Source organism: Callithrix jacchus, chromosome 17 (genome assembly GCF_049354715.1).
Source record: "Callithrix jacchus isolate 240 chromosome 17, calJac240_pri, whole genome shotgun sequence".
NCBI classification, from domain to species: domain Eukaryota; kingdom Metazoa; phylum Chordata; class Mammalia; order Primates; family Cebidae; genus Callithrix; species Callithrix jacchus.
In genome coordinates, this window is record NC_133518.1 from 12,869,692 (window position 1) to 12,894,267 (window position 24,576).

Below are 24,576 nucleotides of genomic sequence, written 5' to 3' on the forward strand. Positions count from 1 at the left end.
TGTCCTTGATATTTTACTCCCACCTCCCTAAGGTAAGCTAAAAGGCACTCTCACTTCCGTATTGTGTCTAATTTTTCTTTCACCTGTAACTCTTCTGCGACACTTTTGCCTCCTTAGCAAATTGAAGGAAGGAGCTGTGTTCTTTTCATATAGAAATAGTAGCTGGGGGCATAAATAGTGCTTGGCAGCTCTTTTATTTTATTAAAGAGAAATAGATGGTCTCATTTATTCAGCTTGGGATTATATTGCTATAATTCTACCACTGTTTTGCAAGGAATGTCCCTTGCAATCCAGGGCACCATTAATGATTAACTAGAATCACAGATCAAAACCTGTCATCATATGGAATCTGTAGGAAGAGGTCACAGGTTAAAGAGTTTATTGGACGGTGGTCTTGTGGGTGCTGTTTCTCAGAGATGGATTTTAAATTAAAGTTCTAGTCTTCAACTATTAACGACCTTGTGAGGAAGCTGAGATCACATTTGGATTTCAGTCTTGGGGTAATAAGCCCCAGAAATGTTCAATTTTTCTAGAGTTCAAAAATACCCATTTTTCTAAAATACATACCACTCTGGTTTTTCAACAGACTACATATTGTACTCTTTTCTTTCCAGGGTTAACATGGAATTCTTTAAAAATCTATGAAATGATTTAAGTCAAAAATACATTTATACGATACTAAACTTTTTCGCTGCCAATATCTAACAAACAATATTAAGGCGGTGTGAGTTCAGTGTAGGAGACAAAAAAAATCCGCCTGAGATTTGACCTCAGCGATGTATACATCAGAAACTGTCTGAATACTGATGCTTTTCATTTTTCTATTGCAATATTGCAATATATTTTCTGCCCCATTGCACCCTTCACTTTCTGAAACACACATATTCAATTTTACCTTTACTCTTTTCTTCAACTACTTACATTTCTAAATATTTCTACAGGTACACATGGACCTTGGAGTTTTATTTTTTTAAAAGAATAATTAAGATAATAAGATAACCCACTGAGTAGCCAAGAACTCAATTTAATCTTGTCTAGATTTTAACTTAATAGTTTAAAATACTATTCTATTATGAGGCAAAAAATTCATTTAAAAATAAATACAACATTTGTTATATAGTAATCTTGGCCCAGGAATTATTGGATATTTGAGAAATCTAATGACAGCCTTTGGTTCATCAGTATTGTTATCATAATTTCACTTGTAATAATAACTGCTGACTTAAAAAGTAATCTGAAAAAAGATGATGCAGTTGCTAAAATGAGTTTGAATCATGTATTCTTTTTTTTCTTCCCAGAGCTGCCACAGATTGATTTCATAACCTTGAGAAATTCACTGACCTGTCTGTATGCCTCTATTCTTATCTCTCTAAAGTAAAGCTAATATCTTCACCTTATTATCTACTTCAGTAATGAAGGTGTAAAGACTAATAATCATAAAAAGCACATCAGGCTTTCTGGAAGTCAGGCTCAGTATAAACAGAGTATTTATGAAGCAGAGCACACTATGAATTTGTAAATCTAAAGACAAAGTTTTTATAATGTATCTTGGAAAAAAATACACTGGGCAAATAAATCATCTTTGATATTCATTTTTCTGGTGGTATTCCTGTATCCACCATATTCCCTGAATTATTAGTCTGAATGAAAGACCTGAGGAAATTTTTATGTCGTTGCACTTAGCATTCAGTTATGGCTTCCCATTGCTAGGCAGCGAAATACTCATCTTCTACTTTAAGCACCAGATTTACTGCTCCTAATGGGAGATTTGCATTTGTTCTAAGATTACAAATAACAATTACGCCAAACCAATTACTCTTAACCTCAATTTGTAGCTCTTGCTTTCAGCAGAGCACTTTCATCTGTTCCATTTATTTTCATTCTCATTTTGGCCTGCAGTTATTTCTAAATAAATCAATCACCGTAGATGCTGGAACAGGTCTATTGAATAACGCCTAGGCTGACTATATACACTGTATGGGGAATAGAGAAAATTATGACTATAACTCAAATGAAAGCAAAAAGCATACTTCTGGGGTCAGTTACCTGAACAAATCAAGAGAAAAAGCTTTTGCCCTAGTTCACTAAATAGTGTGCATTCCTTCCCACCTATTCTTCTAAGTAATTAATCTTTGTCATGAACTTGCTACTGCTCCAGGAGCTATGAAGCACTGTATCTTTTCTTGTTCCTACTTTACAGATCAAGAAACGGAGGCGAAGAGAGATTAAAGAACTTGCCCAATTTTATAAAGCTAGTGAGTGACAGAGCTAAGAGTTCATCTCACACCTGTCTCTGGAGTCAACTCTCTTACCACCTCACTTTCCTACCTTCCCATGATGAGCTAAGTACATCCTGGGGCGGTATTGCTGCCTAGGTTGTCATTATATTATGGTGAAAGATGAATTCCAACATGAAGAATAAATCAAAAGTTTATTAATTATGACTCTGCTTTTATGTTAAGACCACTCATATTTCTTAAGGAGAAAACAACACAATGAAAGACTCTGACTAAATAAGTATATTTTAACTATATCCATGTATAATTGAATATAAGAATCTCATATTTTTCTTTATGTTAAGACCTGCTAATCTAGGAACAGTTCCTTAGTTGGTGTCCAAATTATAATTACTCTTAACTGTTAAACTGAATTCTATTCCATAAATTTAACTAATGTTCTTCCTTGCTGAAGACACTGACTTGTAATTAGTAATTCCTTCAGTTTTATTATATGTAATATATACTTAATGTAAAACTGATAATGGCATTTCTGAACAGAAAAATCAAGTAGAATTTATGCCAAACAATATGGTCATCACTTCTAATCAGAATACTAATTAACATTAAGCATTTCATTAAATATTAAAATTTTGATCTCTAGTGATTTTCTAAAGAAGATTTTCAAAGCTCATGAAATGTGTACTCAGCACAGGAAATTGGGAAAAATAAAAATGTAGGAAAAAGACAAAAAGTACCTATGATACACTCTGTTAGAGAAAAATAATGGGTCACCGCTTATCTTTTAAAACTTTTTCATGAATGTCTTAATAAGAAAATATTTATTGTTGATTTGGAATGTATATACAGCCCAAATCTCTGAAATCGTTTCTAAATTTTGAGTATTGTGCATAGCTAGGAGCACATAAATAATTTTGTATATTTTCTCTTCTAAATCATTAACTTAGTTTCTTCATGATAGTCTTATTTAAAATTAAATGTTTAATTTGTCAGATATAAACATCTCCTATACTACTTACTCCTAGCTAGATAACTCTTTATTTGATGTGTGCCACACAACTTAGCACTGTACAGTTATGAGTATGTGTGGATTAACTCAGGGTCATTAAAACTAAGGCAGCCCCAACTTGCTCCTGTCAGTGGAGGCAAGTCATATTCATTACCCATATGTAATGAATATAAATTATGACTAAAGATGAAACCAAATGATATTAACTGTTTGAGTGTTTGCGTAGTTGCATGCATGCAATTATATTTAAAGATAGACTCTTGATTTTTAAGTCCAATTAGAATGATGTTACAGGCCCCTGTTCCCTTTGGACAGCAATCTGTATCATAAAGTTATTATTTGCTGTTCATTTACTATTCTGCATTTGAACAAACAGAAGAATTAACATCCTTCTATAAAAACAAACAAAACAAAACTTGAGTGCTAAGTTAAATGGCTCTCTCTTTCCCAGGGAGGCAGTCCTCTTAGTAGAGAAAGGGAGTCTCACCGCTGATGGCCTGCAGAAAAGCTGTTACTGTAAATGCACAGTTCTGTTACAACATACAAGATGTTGGAATGTTTAAAAATACTACCGATGGGTTTTTTTACACCTATAAACAACTAGAATTAACCAATGACAGTAAAAATTTAAATACTGTTCAAAGACGTTTATTGCAAAAATCCTAAATATTGGTATAGGTAACAGAATTAAGTAGACTTATTTGACTACTTTCTACATTTCATTTAAATATATTTCATTAGGAACTCTAAAGGTAAACTGATGACATATTGCACCAAAATATATAATTGTAGGGTCCAACTTCCCAACATGCCTTGTAAATTATACAGTAAAATAAAGTATTCAACAAACCTGATTTTAGGCCAGAAACCTGACCTAAAAACAGAATTCATGGTTGTATATTAAGCACAAAGTCCTCCCAGTTGTGTAAGTTTTGAGCTGTTTGGGTATAAGTAGGCAGATTGAGAATGAAAAACATATGGTCATTGCGGTGAATGAGAAGGACAAATCTAATAGTTACACCATAAGTGTGAAGAGAGAAACACCCTGAAGACATTCTCAATGGAAATTTTACCAGAGGTGAGCCTGGAAGAGTTATTAAGGACCTGTGATATCTCTAGCATAAAGACACACAGGATTGGTTTAGCTCTTGACTATACACCAAGATCATGTAACCTTGGGAAAATCTTTTAAACCTCTCTGAGACTAATTTCCCTCATTCTGAAAATGACGAAAAAAATTGTGATACCTCAAAAATCTTTAAACATAATTACACATTGAGATACTTTATAAATGCTATAGCACTCAGTGTGTGTGAGGTGATAAGAATCAATAGATATTAGAGGGTTCTAGGACTAGAATTTGAATGACAATTTTTCATGCAATATTCTTGCCACTAAAATAGGGGTTGGATAATGTAATGGTCAAGAAAACTTCATTAAAGACATATATAGACTGAAAATAAAGGGATAGAAAAAGATATTCCATGCCAGTGGAAACCAAAAAAGAGTAGGAGTAGCTATACTTACCTCAGCAAAAAAATAGATTTTAAGACCAAAACCATAAGAAGAGACAAAAATGTCACTATATAATGATAAAGGTGCTAATTCATCAAGAGGATATAATAATTGTAAATATATACACACACAACACTGAAACACTGAGACATATAAAGCAAATATTATTAGAGGTGAAGAAAGAAAGAGGCCCCCATAGAATAATAGCTTGAGACTTCCTCCATTCAGCATTGGACAGATTTTCCAGACAAAAAGAATCAGCAAAGAAACATCAGGTTTTATCTGCAATATAAAATATATGGACCTTAATAGATATTCATTCAAAAGCTGCAGAATACATATTCTTCTCCTCAGCACATGGATCATTCTCAAGGATAGACTATGTGTTTGTTACAGAACAAGTTTTAAAACATTCAGAAAAATTGAAACTATGTCAAGCATCTCTCTGACCACAGTGAAATAACACTAGAAATTAACAACAAGAGAAATTGTATAAACTATACAAGCACATGGAAATTAAACAATATTCTCCTGAATGATTGGGGGTCAATTCAGAATTTAAGAAGAAAATTGAAAAATTTCTTGAAACAAATGATGATGGAAATACAACATTCCAAAATCACCTATGGAATACAGCAAAAGCAGTACTAAGAAAGGAGTTTACAGCTATAATTGCTTAATTTTTTTTAAAAAAAGGAAAAAACTTTAAATAAACAACCTGATGATGCATCCGAAAGAACTAGAAAAGCAAAAGCAAACCAAACCCAAAATTAGTAAAAGAAAAAATGAAGATCAGAGAAGAAAGAAATGAAGTTGAAATTGAGGAAAAAATACAAAAGATAGTGAGACAACAGTTGACTTTTTGAAAAGATAAACGAAATTGACAAACTAAAAAAAGAACAAAGGATCCAGCAATCCCATTCCTAGGTATGTACAAAAAAGAAAATAAATCAGTATATTGAAGAGATAGCTGCAATATATGTTTATTGTAGCACTTTACAACAGTCCAGATTTGGAAGCAAACTAAATGTCTATCAAAGATGAATGGTTAAGGAAAATGTAGTACACGTTTATAACAGAGTGCTATTCAGCCATAAAAAAAATAAGATCCTGTGTTTTGGAACAGCATGGCTGGAACTGGAAGTAATTATGTTATGCCAGGCATAGAAAGACAACACCACATGTTCTCACTTATATTTGTGAGGACTAAAAATTAAAACAGCTGAACTTTTGGAGATAAGAGTAGAAAGATAGTTACCAGAGGCTGGGAAGTGTAGTGGGAGGGTAGGTATGGTTAATGGGTACAAAAAAATAGTTAAAAAGAATGAATAAGACCCAGTGTTTGCTACTATAACAGGGCAACCATAGTAAAAAATAATTTCATTATCCATTTAAAAATAACTAAAAAGAATATAATTGGGTTGTTGGTGACAGAAAGGATAAACGCTTGAGGTGATGGATACCCCATTCACCCAGTGTGATTATTACGCATTGTATGCGTATATCAAAATATCTAATGTAACCCGTATATATATAATTATATATAATGTAACCTATACACACACACACACACACATGCCCTATAATATACCAAGTGTGTGTGCATATATATATATAATATGGGCAGATATGTGTGTGTATATATATATACACATATACGTATAAACACACATATATATACACATATATGCATACACACATATACACATATATGTATACACACATATACACACGTGTGTGTATACACACACGTGTGTATACACATATATGCATATACACACATACACATATGTGTATACACATATATGCACATATATGTACACACATACATGTATGCACATATAAACACATGCATGTACACACACATGTATACACATATACATATGCACATATATGTATACACACATATATACACATACATGTATACACACATATATATACACACATATATGTATACACACACACATAATATCTGCCCATAAAATGTTTTAAAAATGTGAAAAACAACAAGAGGTACTTGGCAAACTGGAGGAATGAGGAAAATCTTGAACAAAACCATCGGCATGCCAACATCGAAAGTGTTGAATCTAAATTCTATCCAAGGATTATATTAGAATTGGGGTCTTAGCAAGTTAATATTGAAATTATTATTAATAACCAAAATAATAAATAATCTGTCAGATACATAAAAATCTGAGGGAGGACTAAGAGGACTGTGTTATTGTCATCCAAGCTGGTGACCCTGACATGTGGAACAATGAGCTTCTCAAGGTCTCAAACTTGGGGTGAGAGGGGAGAAATCTGTGACAAGGAAAAGGTCCTGGGACTGCTAAAGAAGAGTTAAATTGATGTAAATAAATGTTTCACAGATAGTGTGTAATAAAATACCTAAAGAGTCTAAATTCCAAACTATGGTAGGTTTGTAGTGCTGGCATTATGACGACTCTGTAAAAATGCTTGTGAACTAATTTTACCCACTTTTATTAGCAGCCTCAGAAGGAAATTAAAGACTTTAGTATTTAATTTTTCAACATTAAAGACCTCCTTAAGACTCTAAATGAGTTATGAAAAGGGTAGAAACTAGTTTACAAGCTCATATTCTAGATCATGTTTTCTTTGCCAGTATCATAAAGTGCACCACTACTTATTTTTAATGAGCAAATCCTACATTTAAACAATGATGCAAAAGTGGCATATTCACAATAATAGAAATAACATGCTTCATCCTATAGTTAATTTTGTTCATGATACTATTTAATTTAGGAATAAAGAAGATAAATGTAGACAAATTAAAATAAACATTCAGTCTTTCAAATCTATGTTTTCCATACAGTTCTCTAATAATAACGAATTAGACACCTGATTTAAATTATTTTTAATAGAGTGGTAAAAGATATATATTTAATTTGTTTGCAAAAATATTTGATTTATTACCCCCCAAAACATAACATTACTGTACACTTCAAACTGGTTTATTAAAAAGAAAAAAGTGAACTAGAGATCTATTATTTTATTTGCCTATCTATTCTTTCAACAAACTTATAACCTTACTAAATTTCAAATATTAAGTAAGTATAATAGAGTTTGTGATTTGTTTTCCTCGACATGAATGTAAATTTTCATTTCACATTTTTTATATACAAATATATAAATGGATACATTCAAGTTCAATGATAATTCTGTTATGTGACAAGGATATGAAATGATGTATGTGGTTAAACAAACATTTGGCTTAATAGGGCAATAGCACCCATTATTGAAGAACTAAAATGTACATATTATATAAAACATATAATAATACTACTTAAATCTCTTCTTGATTGAGATAATCGAAAATGTCTTTAGTATTTTATGGAATATTGCATTCATTGTAATCATTGTTATGCACATTAGCTAGTGTCATAAGTTTAAAATAAACAGAAAATTCCATCTTGTGAATGAAGAACATTTTGGTAGTTTCTCTCACATGTGTGTAATTCAATACAGAGCTGAAAGGTATACTCAGTTTTTCTACTCATCCATACCCATTCAAAACCATTTTTTTTCTTTCACTTAGACTAAAACAATTTATGAAAGAGAACTGTCTGAAGTAGTCTTTCCTGTCAGCCCTTAGGCTGATGATGTAATACAATAATCCATCATGGAGCCAGGGAGCCCTGCTGGTAGATTACAGCAGTGGATCATCCATGTGCTGCTGGGCCTTATAATATACCATTACTGACACACAAAAGCAAAGCAGCTTTGAAAAAACTAAAACACCCCGGAAATGCTTTGTTTAGAATATTTTTAAAGTGTTATCAAAGATTGTAGGAAGTGGGAAATGTTGAACAAAATCTAAAGGTGTTACTTTTTTTCAAAGATGATAGATTAGAGGCTTTCAGCATGCCTCCGCCGCCTAGCAACAGAAAGATAGTACATAAAGATCAACTCTGCGAGCTTTAATTCAAGAAGGCCAACAGGAATCCACTGGAACCTTGAAGGATACCCCAAATCTCAAGAGGAAAACACTGGCAAACAGCCCCCATGATGGTGTCTGGTTATTCAGAGTGAGTGAAGACCCAGTATGTGAGAGAGGCAGAGAACCTTCCTCTGTGACTCACCTTTACACTGGGAATCCAAGCAATCCAGGCCAAGGGAGAGGACTTTGCTTCTCCCAAGTCCTAGAAGTTACCTGGGGAGAGGCTTGAAGATGCTGTGAGTAAAAGCTGCAGACATATCCCAAGATGCGGTAGGCACTGGGATTGTGATCTCCCCCATACATAGTAAGCCTGGGGCAAGAGGAGAGCTGCTTCAGCTACAGTTTCTTTTGGGTGGCTAGGCTTATAGCCCAAGCCAGCTTAGTGACCTGGAACTGACCTACATGTGCCATTGCTGGGTGCCTCACTCTGTCTCTCTGAGATTGTGGTGAAGCTAGGCCCTTTCTACTCTACTGTCCGGCAGAAATTCAGGCATCTGGAGCACTTGCTTGCCTGCACTTGCAGGCTGAGCTACCCGACCTCCTTAGACATTCATTGTGGTATAGTAAGACTCTGTGCTCCATGCCCAGGCATCCAGAGAACCAGTGCACCCGTTTCAGCAGCCTGAACCACCTCACCCTTACTGGACACAGTATCTTGGTACAGCGAGACTCTCTCTGTTCCAAGCCCAAGCAGATCTTCAGGCATTAGGAGCACCCTGATCACCTGGTTTACCAGCCTGAGTTGCCACACCCTTCCTAGGCATAGATGTGGTGCATCAACGCCCTCTCTGATCTACATCCAGGCAGATTGCTGGGCATTCAGAGCACCTGTTTGCCTAATTCAGCAGCCTGAATTTCCCCATTCTTCCTGTGCAGAGATCCAGGTGCAGGGGGACCCTCTTTGCTACATGCTCATGAAGATCTCTCGGCATTCAGAGCACTTTCTTGCTTGGTCCAGCAGCCTTAGTCACTTGACCCTTCCTGTGCAGAGATCTTGCTGAAGGAGAGCCCTCTCTGCTCAATGCCCAGGCAGATCATTAAGCATTCAGAGCACCCACTTGCCTGGTTCAACAGTCTGAGCTGCCCAACCCTTTCTGGACATAGATTGTAGTACAGTGAGACCCTTTCTACTCCATGCCCAGGCAGATCTCCAAGCATTCTTCAACCAGGTAGGCTCCAAGCCTGGTGAAGCAGACTGAGTCACCCCACCCCTCCTGTGTGGAAAGTTTTGTGTAGGCAGACCCTCATTGTTCCACACTAAGGCAGGTCCACAAGGCATCTGGAGTACTCACTCTCTTGAATTAGGAGCTTAGACCACCCCCTATTCCCATGCAGAGAACTTATTTGTCACTCCTCTGAGTGTCTGAGGCCACCTACTGGCTTCTTTCTTGGTGTTAGTACTGTGCCACCCATCAGGGAACCTGCAGGTGGATCTGCCCTGGTCAGCCTCTGCTCTTGTGGCTCCCTGCCCACACCACCCAGGGCTGAGCAGGGAGCTCAGATGACCGTACAGTCCCCAAATCAGCTGATTGCCTGAGACAACAGAGAGCTTCTGCAAATAACCAAGGATCAGGCATATACTCAGTCACATTGGCTGCCTCCAGCTCTTACCTATAAGTGACATTTATGGGCTTATAAGATGATCTGCCCACCCCAATATAAAACCTGCTGAAAGAAGTGCATAGAGCTATAGAAATAATGCCAAATGGTCCTACCCAACATTCTCTACAGTCACATCCCCTAGGGAGGGAGAAAAGGGAAAAGGAAAAAAAATAATTAAAAAATAATAACATGGAGGACTCAAGATGGCGCTGTGAGAACAACCCAGGATTGGAGTTCTTCTCGTTGAATCTGCAAACGGTGAGTCAGAGCGGATTTCCAGACTGATCTTTGTTGCCCACAGAACGGGGAAACTCCCAAGTATAAAAAAGACACAGGACGCCAGGCAGTAGGTCTGCCTGGCGAAGCCGGCAGCCAGGGCGGCGGCGGCCGGCCCTACCCAGCAATCCCCGCAGGGCGCGCTTGTCCGGGTGCCCTGTTGAACCGGCAACCTGAGACTTGAGAGGGCTGGACTTTAGACTGAACGAGACTTGGACAATAGGCCAACCCAGGGGATTGCAGGGATTGGGATACCCAGTGGGACAAACAAAACCGCGATTTCAAACTATCCCGAGCAGACGGTCCGAGACGCTCTGTGGGGGAGGGGCGTCCACCACTACCGAGGCAACCCGCCCCAACTGAGATACAAGCCCACTGCTGACGCAGCCAGCCGTTGCCGAGGCAACCCGTCCCTACTGAGATACACGCCCACTGCTGACGCAGCCTGCCTTTGCTGAGGCAACACGCTACAATGAAGAGACTCCACCGCAGGGCGTGGCGGAGACCACAGCAGAGCCAGCAAGAACAGCGCGAATCACACAACAGCAGGGCGGAGCCTCGGCAGCCAATCAGTGGCTAGTCTGCCTTCTAGCTGGGCAGGACACCTGATTGGACATCCAAAAATAAAGCCCAAACCCCTCAACACAGAGCATTTGAGAAAAAAAAAAAAAGGGTTTTTTAATGAGCTCTGTTGCAGCAGAATCAAACATAGCAGCATAACAGCCCTGAATGAACAACAGAGTGCACAGCTCAGCAATTAAACCCCTATAAAGTACAAACTGTCTCCTCAAGCAGCTCCCTGACCCCTCTATATCCAAAAGACTGACATTAGGCAGGCATCATCCTGGGACAAAGAGAGCAGAAAAAGAAACTGGTAGCATCCCTCGCTGTGCCACAGCTACTAGAGGTGCACCCCAGACAAGCAGGGTCTGGAGCGGACCTCAGCAGTCGTACAGTGAAGGGGCTAGACTGGTAGAAGGAAAACCAGGCAACAGAAATACTTCATCATCAACATTCTGGGTGTCCACTCAGAGACCCAAATGAAAAGTCAGCAACTACGCAGACAACCAGCGGACAAATCCACAAAGATGGGAAGAAACCAGCGCAAAAAGGAGGAAAACACCCAAAACCAGAACACCTCGCCTCCTAGAAAGGACCAAAACTCCTCACCAGCAAGGGAGCAAAGCTGGACGGAGAATGACTGTGACGAAATGACGGAATTAGACTTCAGAAGATGGATAATGAGAAACTTTTGTGAGCTAAAAGATCATGTATTAAATCAATGCAAAGAAACTAAGAACCTTGAAAAAAGATTTGAAAAAAGATTCGAGGAAATGATAACAAGAATGGATACCTTAGAGAGGAATATGAATGAATTAAAGGAGCTGAAAAACACAATACGAGAACTTCGTGAAGCAAACACAAGTTTCAATAGCCGAATTGACCAAGCAGAAGAAAGAATATCTGAAGTCGAAGACCAACTCAATGAAATAAAACGAGAAACCAAGATCAGAGAAAAAAGTGCGAAAAGGAATGAACAAAGTCTCCAAGAAATGTGGGACGATGTGAAAAGACCTAACCTACGTTTGATAGGTGTACCAGAAGGGGACGAAGAGAATGAATCCAAGCTGGAAAATACTCTTCAGGACATAATCCAGGAAAATTTCCTCCACCTAGCAAGACAAGCCAACACTCAATTGCAGGAAATACAGAGAACACCACAAAGATATTCCGCAAGAAGAGCAACCCCAAGGCACATAATCGTCAGATTCAACAGGGTTGAAATAAAGGAGAGAATACTAAGGGCAGCCAGAGAGAAAGGTCGGGTCACCCACAAAGGGAAGCCCATCAGACTCACAGCAGATCTCTCGGCAGAAACACTACAAGCCAGAAGAGAGTGGGGGCCAATATTCAACATTCTTAAAGAAAAGAACTTTCAACCCAGAATTTCATATCCAGCCAAACTGAGCTTCAGAAGTGAAGGAAGAATAAAATCCTTTGCGAACAAGCAAGTACTCAGAGATTTTGTCACCACCAGGCCTGCTTTACAAGAGCTCCTAAAAGAGGCACTACACATAGAAAGGATCAATCAGTACCAGCCATTCCAAAATCACACTGAATGCTAAAGAGCTTCAACATAATGAAGAATCTACAACAACTAACAGGCAAAACAGCCACTTAGCATCAAAATGGCAGTATCAAATTCACACATAACAATATTAACCCTAAATGTAAATGGATTAAATGCACCAATCAAAAGACACAGACTGGCAAATTGGATAAAAATCCAAAACCCATCAGTGTGCTGTATCCAGGAAACCCATCTCACATGCAAGGATACACAAAGGCTCAAAATAAAGGGATGGAGGAAGATTTACCAAGCTAATGGAAAGCAAAAAAAAGCAGGAGTTGCAATTCTCATCTCTGATAAAATAGACTTTAAAGCAACAAAGATCAAAAGAGACAAAGAAGGACATTACATAATGGTAAAAGGATCGATACAACAAGAAGAGCTAACGATCCTAAACATATATGGACCCAACACAGGAGCACCCAGATACATAAGGCAAGTTCTTAATGACTTACAAAAGGACTTAGACTCCCACACAATAATAGTGGGAGACTTTAACACTCCACTGTCAATACTAGACAGATCAACCAGACAGAAAATCAACAAGGATATCCAGGGCTTGAACTCAGACCTGGAGCAAGCAAACCTGGTGGACATTTACAGAACTCTCCACCCCAAATCCACAGAATACACATTCTTCTCAGCACCACATCACACCTACTCTAAAATTGACCACATAATTGGAAGTAAAGCACTGCTCAACAAATGCAAAACAACTGAAAACATAACAAACAGCCTCTCAGACCATAATGCAATCAAGTTAGAACTCAGAATTCAGAAACCAACCCAGAACCGCACAGCTTCATGGAAACTGAACAACTGGCTCTTGAATGTTGACTGGGTAAACAACGAAATGAAGGCAGAAATAAAGAAGTTCTTCGAAACCAATGAGAACGAAGACACAACGTGCCAGAACCTCTGGGACACATTTAAAGCAGTCTCTAGAGGAAAGTATATAGCAATAAGTGCCCATATGAGGAGAATGGAGAGATCCAAAATTGACACCCTATCGACAAAATTGAAAGAGCTAGAGGACCAAGATCAAAAAAACTCAAAACCCAGCAGAAGACAAGAAATAACTAAGATCAGAGCTGAGCTGAAGGAGATTGAGACACGAAAAACCCTTCAAAAAATCAATAAATCCAAGAGCTGGTTTTTTGAAAAGATCAACAAAATAGACAGACCACTAGCCAGATTGATTAAAAAAAAAGAGAGAGAACAACCAAATAGATGCAATAAAAAATGATAAAGGGGAAATCACCACAGATTACACAGAAATTCAAACCATCATCAGAGAATATTACAAACAACTCTATGCGCATAAACTAGTAAACCTGGAAGAAATGGATAAATTCCTGGACTCCTGTGTCCTCCCAAGCCTAAACCAGGAGAAAGCTGAAACTATGAATAGAACAATAAGAAGGTCTGAAGTCGAGGCAGCAATTAAGAGCCTACCTCACAAAAAAAGCCCAGGTCCAGACGGGTTCACAGCCGAATTCTACCAGACACACAAGGAGGAGCTGGTACCATTCCTTCTAAAACTATTTCAAACAATCCAAAAAGAGGGAATCCTTCCCAAATCATTTTATGAGACCAACATCATCCTGATACCAAAACCCGGCAGAGACACAACGAGAAAAGAAAACTTCAGGCCAATATCCATGATGAACATAGATGCAAAAATCTTCAATAAAATATTGGCAAGCCGATTGCAACAGCAAATCAAAAAACTTATTCATCATGATCAAGTAGGATTCATCCCGGGGATGCAAGGCTGGTTCAACATACGCAAGTCTATCAGCGTAATTCACCACATAAACAGAACCAAAAACAAAACCCACATGATTATCTCAATTGATGCAGAGAAGGCATTTGACAAAATTCAACAGCCCTTTATGCTAAAAACCCTCAATAAACTCGGTATCGATGGAACGTATCTCAAAGTAATAAAAGCTATTTATGACAAACCAACAGCCAATATCATACTGAATGGGCAAAAACTGGAAGCATTCCCTTTAAAATCTGGCACTAGACAAGGATGCCCTCTCTCACCACTCCTATTCAATATAGTACTGGAAGTTCTAGCCAGAGCAATCAGGCAAGAAAAAGAAATAAAGGGTATTCAAATAGGAAAGGTGGAAGCCAAATTGTCTCTATTTGCAGACGACATGATAGTATACCTAGAAGACCCCATTGCCTCAGCCCAAAAACTCCTGAAACTGATAAACAACTTCAGCGAAGTCTCAGGATATAAAATCAATGTGCAAAAATCACAAGTATTCGTCTACACCAATAACAGACTTAAAGAAAGCCAAATCAAGAGTGAACTGCCATTTGCAATTGCTACAAAAAGAATAAAATACCTTGGAATACAACTCACAAGGAACGTAAGGGACCTCTTCAAGGAGAACTACAAACCACTGCTCAACGAAATCAGAGAGGACACAAACAGATGGAGAAACATTCCATGTTCATGGTTAGGAAGAATTAATATCGTGAAAATGGCTATACTGCCCAAAGTAATTTACAGAATCAACGCTATCCCCATCAAGCTATCATTGACTTTCTTCACAGAACTGGAAAAAACCACCATGAACTTCATATGGGACCAAAAGAGAGCCCGCATACCCAAGTCAATTCTAAGCAAAAAGAACACAGCGGGGGGCATCACACTACCGGATTTCAAACTATACTACAAGGCTACAGTAATCAAAACAGCATGGTACTGGTACCAAAACAGAGATATAGACCAATGGAACAAAACAGAGGCACCGGAGGCAACACAACATACATACAACTATACAATCTTTGATAAACCTGACAAAAACAAGCAATGGGGAAAGGATTCCATGTTTAACAAATGGTGTTGGGAAAACTGGCTAGCCATGTGCAGAAAGCAGAAACTGGACCCCTTCCTGACACCTTACACTAAAATTAACTCCAGATGGATTAAAGACTTAAACATAAGACCTGGCACCATAAAAACCCTAGAAGGAAATCTAGGCAAAACTATCCAGGACATAGGAGTAGGCAAGGACTTCATGAACAAAACACCAAAAGCATTGGCAACAAAAGCCAAAATAGACAAATGGGACCTAATGAAACTCCACAGCTTCTGCACGGCAAAAGAAACAGTCACTAGAGTGGATCGGCAACCAACAGAATGGGAAAAAATTTTCGCAGTCTACCCATCTGACAAAGGGCTGATATCCAGAATTTACAAAGAACTCAAGCAGATTTACAGGAAAAAAACAAACAAGCCCATTCAAAAGTGGGCGAAGGATATGAACAGATACTTTACGAAAGAAGACATATATGAGGCCAACAATCATATGAAAAAATGCTCATCGTCACTGGTCATCAGAGAGATGCAAATCAAAACCACATTGAGATACCATCTCATGCCAGTTAGAATGGCGATCATTAAAAAATCTGGAGACAACAGATGCTGGAGAGGATGTGGAGAAAAAGGAACACTTTTACACTGTTGGTGGGAGTGTAAATTAGTTCAACCATTGTGGAAGACAGTGTGGCGATTCCTCAAGGCCTTAGAAATAGAAATTCCATTTGACCCAGCAATCCCATTACTGGGTATATATCCAAAAGACTATAAATCATTCTACTATAAGGACACATGTACACGAATGTTCATTGCAGCACTGTTTACAATAGCAAAGACCTGGAATCAACCCAAATGCCCATTGATAATAGACTGGATTGGAAAAATGTGGCACATATACACCATGGAATATTATGCAGCAATCAGAAATGATGAGTTCGTGTCATTTGTAGGGACATGGATGAATCTGGAGAACGTCATCCTCAGCAAACTGACACAAGAACAGAAAATGAAACACCGCATATTCTCACTCATAGGTGGGTGATGAAAAATGAGAACACATGGACACAGAAAGGGGAGTACTAAACAGTGGGGTCTATTGGGGGGAAAAGGGGAGGGCCAGTGGGAGGGGGAGGTGGAGAGGGATAGCCTGGGGAGAAATGCCAAATGTGGGTGAAAGGGAGAAGAAAAGCAAAGCACACTGCCATGTGTGTACCTACGCAACTGTCTCGCATGCTCTGCTCATGTACCCCAAAACCTATAATCAAATAAAAAATTAAAAAAATAATAACATTATAGAAAAAGAAGAAAATCCTCCTTTCATAGAAATAGTTACAAAAATTAGAAGTGCCAGCATTTCCAGATGAGAAGGGACCAGCATAAGAATTCTGGCACCATGAAAAATCTAAATGTGGTGGCACCACCAAAAAAATTTTACTAACTCTCTGGCAATGGTTCCTAACTAAAATGGAAACTCAAAATATGAAGGAAGAATTCAAAGAATGGCTGCAAAGAAGCTCAATGAGATCCAAGACAAAATTGAAAATCAACATAGAGAAAGCCTTTAAAGCAATCCAGGAAGTGAAGTAAGAGATAAACATCTTAAAAAGAAATAAATCACAGTTTTTGAAATTGAAAAATGAATTTTTGAAATTGAAAAATGAATTTCTGGAATTTAAAAACTCAAGGTATTTTAAAATACAATTGAAAGCTTTATCAATTGACTGGAAATAAAATTAAAAAAAAAAAGAATCTCAGTGCTTAAAGACAAGTCTGTTAAACTAAGCCAATCTGACAAAAATAACTTTTTTTAAAGATTTTTTTAAAACTGTGCAAAGTGTTTGAAAAATACGGGATTTTGTGAAGTTACCAAACCTACTAATTGTTGACATTTCTAACAGAGAAAGAAAAAAGCAAACAATCTGAAATATATATTTCAGGTAATAATAAAAGAAACTTCTTTAATTCCCATATAAAAAATAAAAATAACACTTGTGACTTACTATACAAAATGAATATCGCCAAGGCATATAGTCACCAGATTGTCCAACATCAATGCTAAAGAAAAAGAAAGTCTTAAAGACAACTAGAGTTAAAAAAAAATTAAAAAAAGGATTGGCAGATCATATACAAAGGGAACCCCATCAGGGTAACAGCAGACTCCTCAGCAATGAAATTCTGGACTTAAACTCAACACTTGACCAACTAGACATGATAGAAATCTGCAGAATACTCCAACTGTAAACCACAGAGTATACATTCTCCTCATCTGCACACCTAAAATACTCCAAGATTGACCACATACTTGTCCATAAAGCAAGTCTCAGTAAATTAAAAGAAATCAAAATCGTACCAACCACACTCTCAGACCACAGTGAAGTTAAAAACAGAAATCAATACGGGGAGGATCTCTCAAACCCATACAATGACATGAAGATTAAATAACTTACTCCTTTTGGGTCAACAATGAAATTAAAGGAAGAATAAAAGGCTTCTTTGAAATAAATAAAAATAGAGACACAACATACCAAAAGTTCTCTGATACAGAAAAAGCAGTGTAAAGAGGAATGTCTATAGTGCTAAACGCCTATCTCAAAAAGTTAGAAAGACCTCAACTTAATAATCTAACATCACACCTAAAGGAATTAGAAAAGCAAGAAGAAACTAACACTAAAGCTAGCAAAAGAAAAGAAATAACTAAAATCAGTGGAGCAGAATGAAACTGAGAACTCAAAGCCTGCACAAATATCAGCGAAACCAAAAGTCGTTTGAAAGGATAAGCAAGATTCATAGATTGCTAACTAGATTAAAAAGGGGAAGAAAAGAAGATCTAAATATGCCTAATCAGAAATGACAAAGGTGGCATTATATCCAGTCTCGCAGAAATACAAAACATCCATAGAGAATATTATAAACACCTGTACACACATCAACTACAAAATCTAGAGGAAAAGGATAAATTTCTGAAAATGCACCATCTCCCAGGATTGAATCAGGAAGAACTGAAAACTCTGAACAGACCAATATTGAGCTCTGAAATAGAATCAGTAATTTAAAAAACCTGCCAACTAAAAAAGCCCCAGACCAGATGGATTCACAGCCAAATCCTACCAGAAATATAAAGAAGAGCTGGTACCAATTCTAGGGACTCCTCTGTAACTCATTGTATCAGACCAGCCTCACCATGATACCAAAGCTTACAAAGACACAATGGAAGAAGAAAACTACAGGCCAATATCCCTGATGAACATAAATACAAAATTCCTCAATAAAATATTATCAAATTAAAGTCAACAGCACATCAAAAAGTTAATTCACTATGATCAAGTATGTTTCATTCCTGGGATGCAAGGTTGGTTCAATATATACAAATCAATAAATGTGATTCACCATGTAAACAGAATTAAAAACAAAAATCATATGATCATCTCAGTAGATGTCAAAAAAGCTTTAGATAAAAATGCAGTATCTCTTTAAATTAAAAACCCTCGATAAATTAGGTTTCAAAGGAACAAAACACAAAATAAGAGCCATGTCTATGTCAAATCCAGAGACAATGTCATACTGAATGGGAAAAAACTGAAAGCATTTCTCTTGAGAGCTGGAAAGAGACAAAGATGTCCATTCTCATCACTCCTATTCAACATAGTACTGGAAGTGCTACCCAGAGGAATGAGACAAAAGACAGAAGTAAAAAGCATCCAAATAATCAAAGAAAAGGTCAAACTATTTCCCCTTGTGGATGATATGATTTCATACGTAGAAAAACACTAATGATTGGCCAGGCACGGTGGCTCGCGCCTGTAATCCCAGCACTTTGGGAGGCCGAGGTGGGTGGATCACGAGGTCAAGAGATCGAGACCATCCTGGTCAACATGGTGAAACCCCATCTCTACTAAAAATACAAAAAAATTAGCTGGGCATGGTGGCATGTGCCTGTAATCCCAGCCAGTCGGGAGGCTGAGGCAGTAGAACTGCTTGAACCCGGGAGGCGGAAGTTGCAGTGAGCCGAGATCGCACCATTGCACTCCAGCCTCGGTAACAAGAGTGATACTCTGTCTCAAAAACAAACAAACAAACAAAAAATAAAAACCAAAATAAAATGAAAAACACTAATGATTTTGTCAAAATACTCCTGGAACTGGAGTTTTTAAATGACATCAGTAAAGTTTCAGCATGCAAAATTAATGTTCAAAAATAAGTAGCATTTCTATAAACCAATAACGTTTAAGCTAAGAGCCAAATCAAGAATGCAATCCCATTTACAACAGACACAAGCATAAAAAGTACCTAGGAATACATCTAACCAAGGAGGCTAAAGATCTCTACCATGAGAATTTTTAAACACGGTTGTAAGAAATCAGAGAACACAAACGAAAGAAAAACATTCTATGCTCATGGATTGGAAGAATCAATATTATCAAACTGTCCATACTGCCCAAAGCAATCTATAGATCCAATGCTATTCCTATCTAACTGCCAATGCCATTTTACACAACATTAGAAAAAACTATTCTAAAATTAATGTGTAACCAAAAGAGAACCTGAATAGCCAAAGCAATCCTAACAAAAGAACAAGGACAGAGGCATCACACTAACTTCAGACTATACCATATGGCTATGGTAACCAAAGCAGACAGTTAGACCAATGGAACAGAATGAAGAATCCAGAAGTAAAACCACACGCCTACAACCATCTACGCTTTGACAAAGTTGACAAAAACAAGCAATAAAGAAATTATGCCATATTTAATTAATAAAGCTGGGTTAGCTTGCAAGCCATATGCACGAGAATGAAACTTGGTCTGTACCTTTTGCAATACACAAAAATTAACTTGAACTGGATTAAAGAGTTAAATGTAAAACTTCAAGCTGTAAGAATTACAGAAGAAAAAGCACAACAAAGCCAAGAATTGACAAGTGGTACCTAAGTAAACGGAACAGTTCCTGCACAGGAAAATAAAACTATCAAGAGAGTAAACAGCCTACAGAATGAAAGAAAATATTTGCAAACTAGGCATCTGACAAAGGTCTAATATCCAGGAATTTAAACAATTGAACAAGCAAAAGCCAAGTAATTTCATCAAAAAATGGGCAAAAAACAGGAAGAGACACCTCTCAAAAGAAGACATGAAAGGAGCCAACAAACAGATAAAACATTATCATCATCAATAATCATCAGAGAAATGCAAATCAAAACCACAATAAGATACTACCTCACACCAGTCAACATGGCTACTATTGAAAAGTGAAAAAGAAGAAACCACAGATGCTGATGAGACTGTGGAGAAAAGGGAATACTTGCACACTGCTGGTGGGAATGCAAATTAGTGCAGCTACTGTGGAAAACAGATGGGAGATTTCGCAAAGAACTTTAAACAAACCTATCATTTGACCCAGCAATCCCATTACTGAGTATATATATTAAAAAACCCAAATCATTCTACCAAAAAGACACATGCACTTGTATGTTAATTGCAGCACTGTACACCATAGCAATGACATGGAATCAGTTTTAGGTGACCATCAATGGTGGAGTCAGTAAAGAAAACATGGTACATATACACCATGAAATACTATGCAGCCATGAAGAACAAAATCATTTCCTTTGCAGCAACATGAATGCAAGTGAAGGCCATTATTCTAAATAAAATAATGCAGAAACAAAAAAGAAAAAATAAATACTGCATGTTCTCAATTTGAAGTGGAAGCAAAATATCAGGTACTCATGCACATAAAGATGGCAACCATAAAGGCAGGGGTCTGCTAGAAGTGGAGACGGAGGGAGGAAAGCAAGGGTTGAAAACCCGTTGAGTACTAAGCTCAGTACCTGTGTGAAAGGATCATTTACACTCCAAGCCTAAGCATCACACAATATACCCAGGTAACAAACATGCATATGTGCCCTCGAGTCTAAAATAAAAGTTGGAAAGGTAAATAAATCAGCTATTAAAAAAAACCTTAAAGGCATAATGAAAGGGAAAAGTTTTCTAGGTTCCAATTTACATGGAAATTTACTTTGTATCTTAAAGAAACAACCTAAGTTCAATGAGAGAAATTAAGTTTAGAAATATCCATGAGCAGTGAATGATGATCTCATGAAAGAAGAAAAAAATTTAAAGTTGGTAACTTCCTAACCTGAAGAATAAGGTTGATGCTTTTATTCATAAAATATTTTTTATTCTACCTAGAAAAAAAGAAATCTAGTCTAGTAGACAATGTTATCCTGTTGTTAGTGATAACCTTAATATAAACAGTATTTATTAATGAAAATTCTCTTTGCAAATTTTAATTTCATCTGTTTTCCACTTTAAAATGAAGATCTAGGGAACTTGCGAACACACAGCTAAAAATTAGTAGCTAAAGATGTGAGTCTAAATCTCTAGACTTTAAATCTAGCATGTTAGCATACAAAGGCTGTATATCTCTTCCCCTTAGAGGTAAGTGTCAATAAAAACTGGTATTTCACTTACCTAATCCTGTGCCTGACAGAATGTAGCCACAATTAAAGTGATTTTTTTTTCTTTTCTCTCAATGTCATTTAATCAGATGCCTCGTCCTTTAATTATAGGCTATGACAACACACTACACAGGAATCCATGGGAAGCTCATATTTCACAAGATGGTAGAATAGTCATAGGACTGTTTTAAACTTGTGTCATTTCTTAATGCAAATTCTTGGTTAGGATCCAGAGTCATTCTCTAATTGAGAACAACTTCTTCAGAAAATAACAAAGTAATTTTAGAATAATGAATACAAAATCTTGATTAAATTCAAGAAATCGATCTCACCATACAGAATTGGACATAATTCAGTTGATAGTAGTCGATCTTAAAAAGCAGAACAAAAAATAATGATTTTATCAATCGTTTTATTAATGAATGAAAAATGTGAAGCAACTGCTCTCAAGGTTGAGCCAATGGCAGTAGTTTCTGATTAGTGAGAGGTTATAGTCCCACCAAACTCAGTCCATAACTCGATTACACAGATTGCTTCTATATGTTTTATTTATACAAAATAAAGAATGATGTTGCCATCTGGAAACCATTTCATATTAGTAAGAGACACAAGAACTGATTAAATAGAGCCTAGAGATGGATTTTTTAAAAATCCTAAGAAGAACATGAGAGTTCTTAATTCTATTTGTGTGTGAGGGGTATGATATAATCACATTTATATTGCTCAAAAAATTATATCTAACACACATAAGTAAAGAATTCTGGAGGGTCAGGTTGTTCCTCAATTTAGAAACTAAATTGTCGGAAACTAGTTTGGGTTGCATTTTATATAACTACCACAGGAGTTAACTGTCATTATTTATTAAGTTAATCCTGTGTTCGATGGGATTTGGACCATCCATCTAAGCTCTTCCAACCCTAGAATTCCTGCTTTTGTGGAAGCAGATGGAAAGTAACCAGTCCAATTATCCCATAGAACTGATATTTATGGTTTCTTTGAATACATATAGAAATTGATCCTCCCAGCCTTAAAACTTGAGAAAGTTATATATGTCTTCTATGAGTTCCATTCTCAGGAAACCAACCATCAGAAACCAACCATTAGACCCCCCTAGATAGTGTTAGGGAGCTGAAACATACAAGATCACTGCAACTGGAAAATGAGACACTAGTCCCGTCATGATTGTGTCACTGGCCACCTGCTTCCTGTTGACCAACCTTTCTTCTTTACCCCTCCCTAGCTCCTTCTTTTTCTATACATTGTTGGATTTCTTCCCTGCTATCTTAGCCCCTAATTTTAGTCAGTTGGGGAGATGAATTTGAGACTCTCTGATCTCCTTGGCTGCAGCACCTGATGAAAGCCTTCTTCACTAGCAATACTAGGTATCTCAGTAATTAGCTTTCTGTATGGCAAGCAGCAAGACTCAAACTAAATCCTTAGTGTTTTGGTAATATAATCATAGGAATCATGAATCACAATAAAACAAATTTTATACAAGCATATAGCATGAATTAAATATTTTGCTCCTTCTATCTGGAGTGCAAATAAAAGAGTGCTTTCCTTTGGGAGATGTTGTCGTTCTGACATGTGAAACTCTAACCATGAGTAATAGTTATATGGTGATTTTTTTTTTGTCATTGAATTTCTAGGCTATGATCCATTAGGCTAAATATTATTCATAAAATTTTTCATCACAGATTTAGAGCTGATTTCACAGTGCTTTATGCCACTTAGTAGAAAAAAGAAAAAGGTAAAGAAAACACAAGTCCACATTGTTAAGTTGTTTAAAGTTAGGTCAATATTTTCTCTGTGAAAACAGAAATAACTACAGAAAGACAAACATCACACGTTTCCACTTATTTATGGGATCTAAAAATCAATACAATTGAAAACAGGAAGATGGAGAGTAGAAGGCTGGTTATCAGAGGCTGGGGAGAGGATAGAGGGGTTGGGGGCAGGAGGTGGGTACGGCTCATGGGTACAAAAACAGGAAGAATGAATAAGACCTAGTATTTGATAGCACAACAGAGTGACTACGGGCAATAATAATATAATGGGACAGTTTAAAATAATTAAGAGAGTTGTAACACAAAGGATAAATGCTTGAGGGGATGAATAAAACTACTATACTGGCTTGTAGGAAGGAGATTAAATATCTAGAGGAGAAAGAAAAAGGTTTTATGCTTTACAGTCATCTCTTACAAAATATTTCATAGAAGTATAAGGATGAATATGAAGAAATGGGATGTTAGCTACTGAGGAAACGCTCTTGTGGAAGGATCAATGCTAAACAGAAAGAGAGCCTTTAACTTCTCCTTTATTATAAATAAGAAATTCATTGTTAGATAACGCCAAACATTCTTAATAATGAAAAAAATGTTTAAGTTATTCATTGCCATGGTTATGTAAAATAATTTCCTATTTTGTGGGTGGGGAGGAAGGGGATTACTGATGTATGTAGGAGAGAGGAATCGGGATCTACGGGGCTACAACTTCTTCATGAATGGCTGGAGAAAAATGAGATAGAATGTAAACGTGGCAACATTTCA

General features: G+C 37.0%; 1 protein-coding gene across 21 annotated transcripts in view; it reads right to left on the bottom strand.

Moving 5' to 3' along the window:
* The window catches only part of NLGN1 (neuroligin 1), an 887,833-nt gene that overhangs the window by 95,158 nt on the left and 768,099 nt on the right, over nucleotides 1-24,576 (bottom strand). The window lies entirely within an intron of this gene.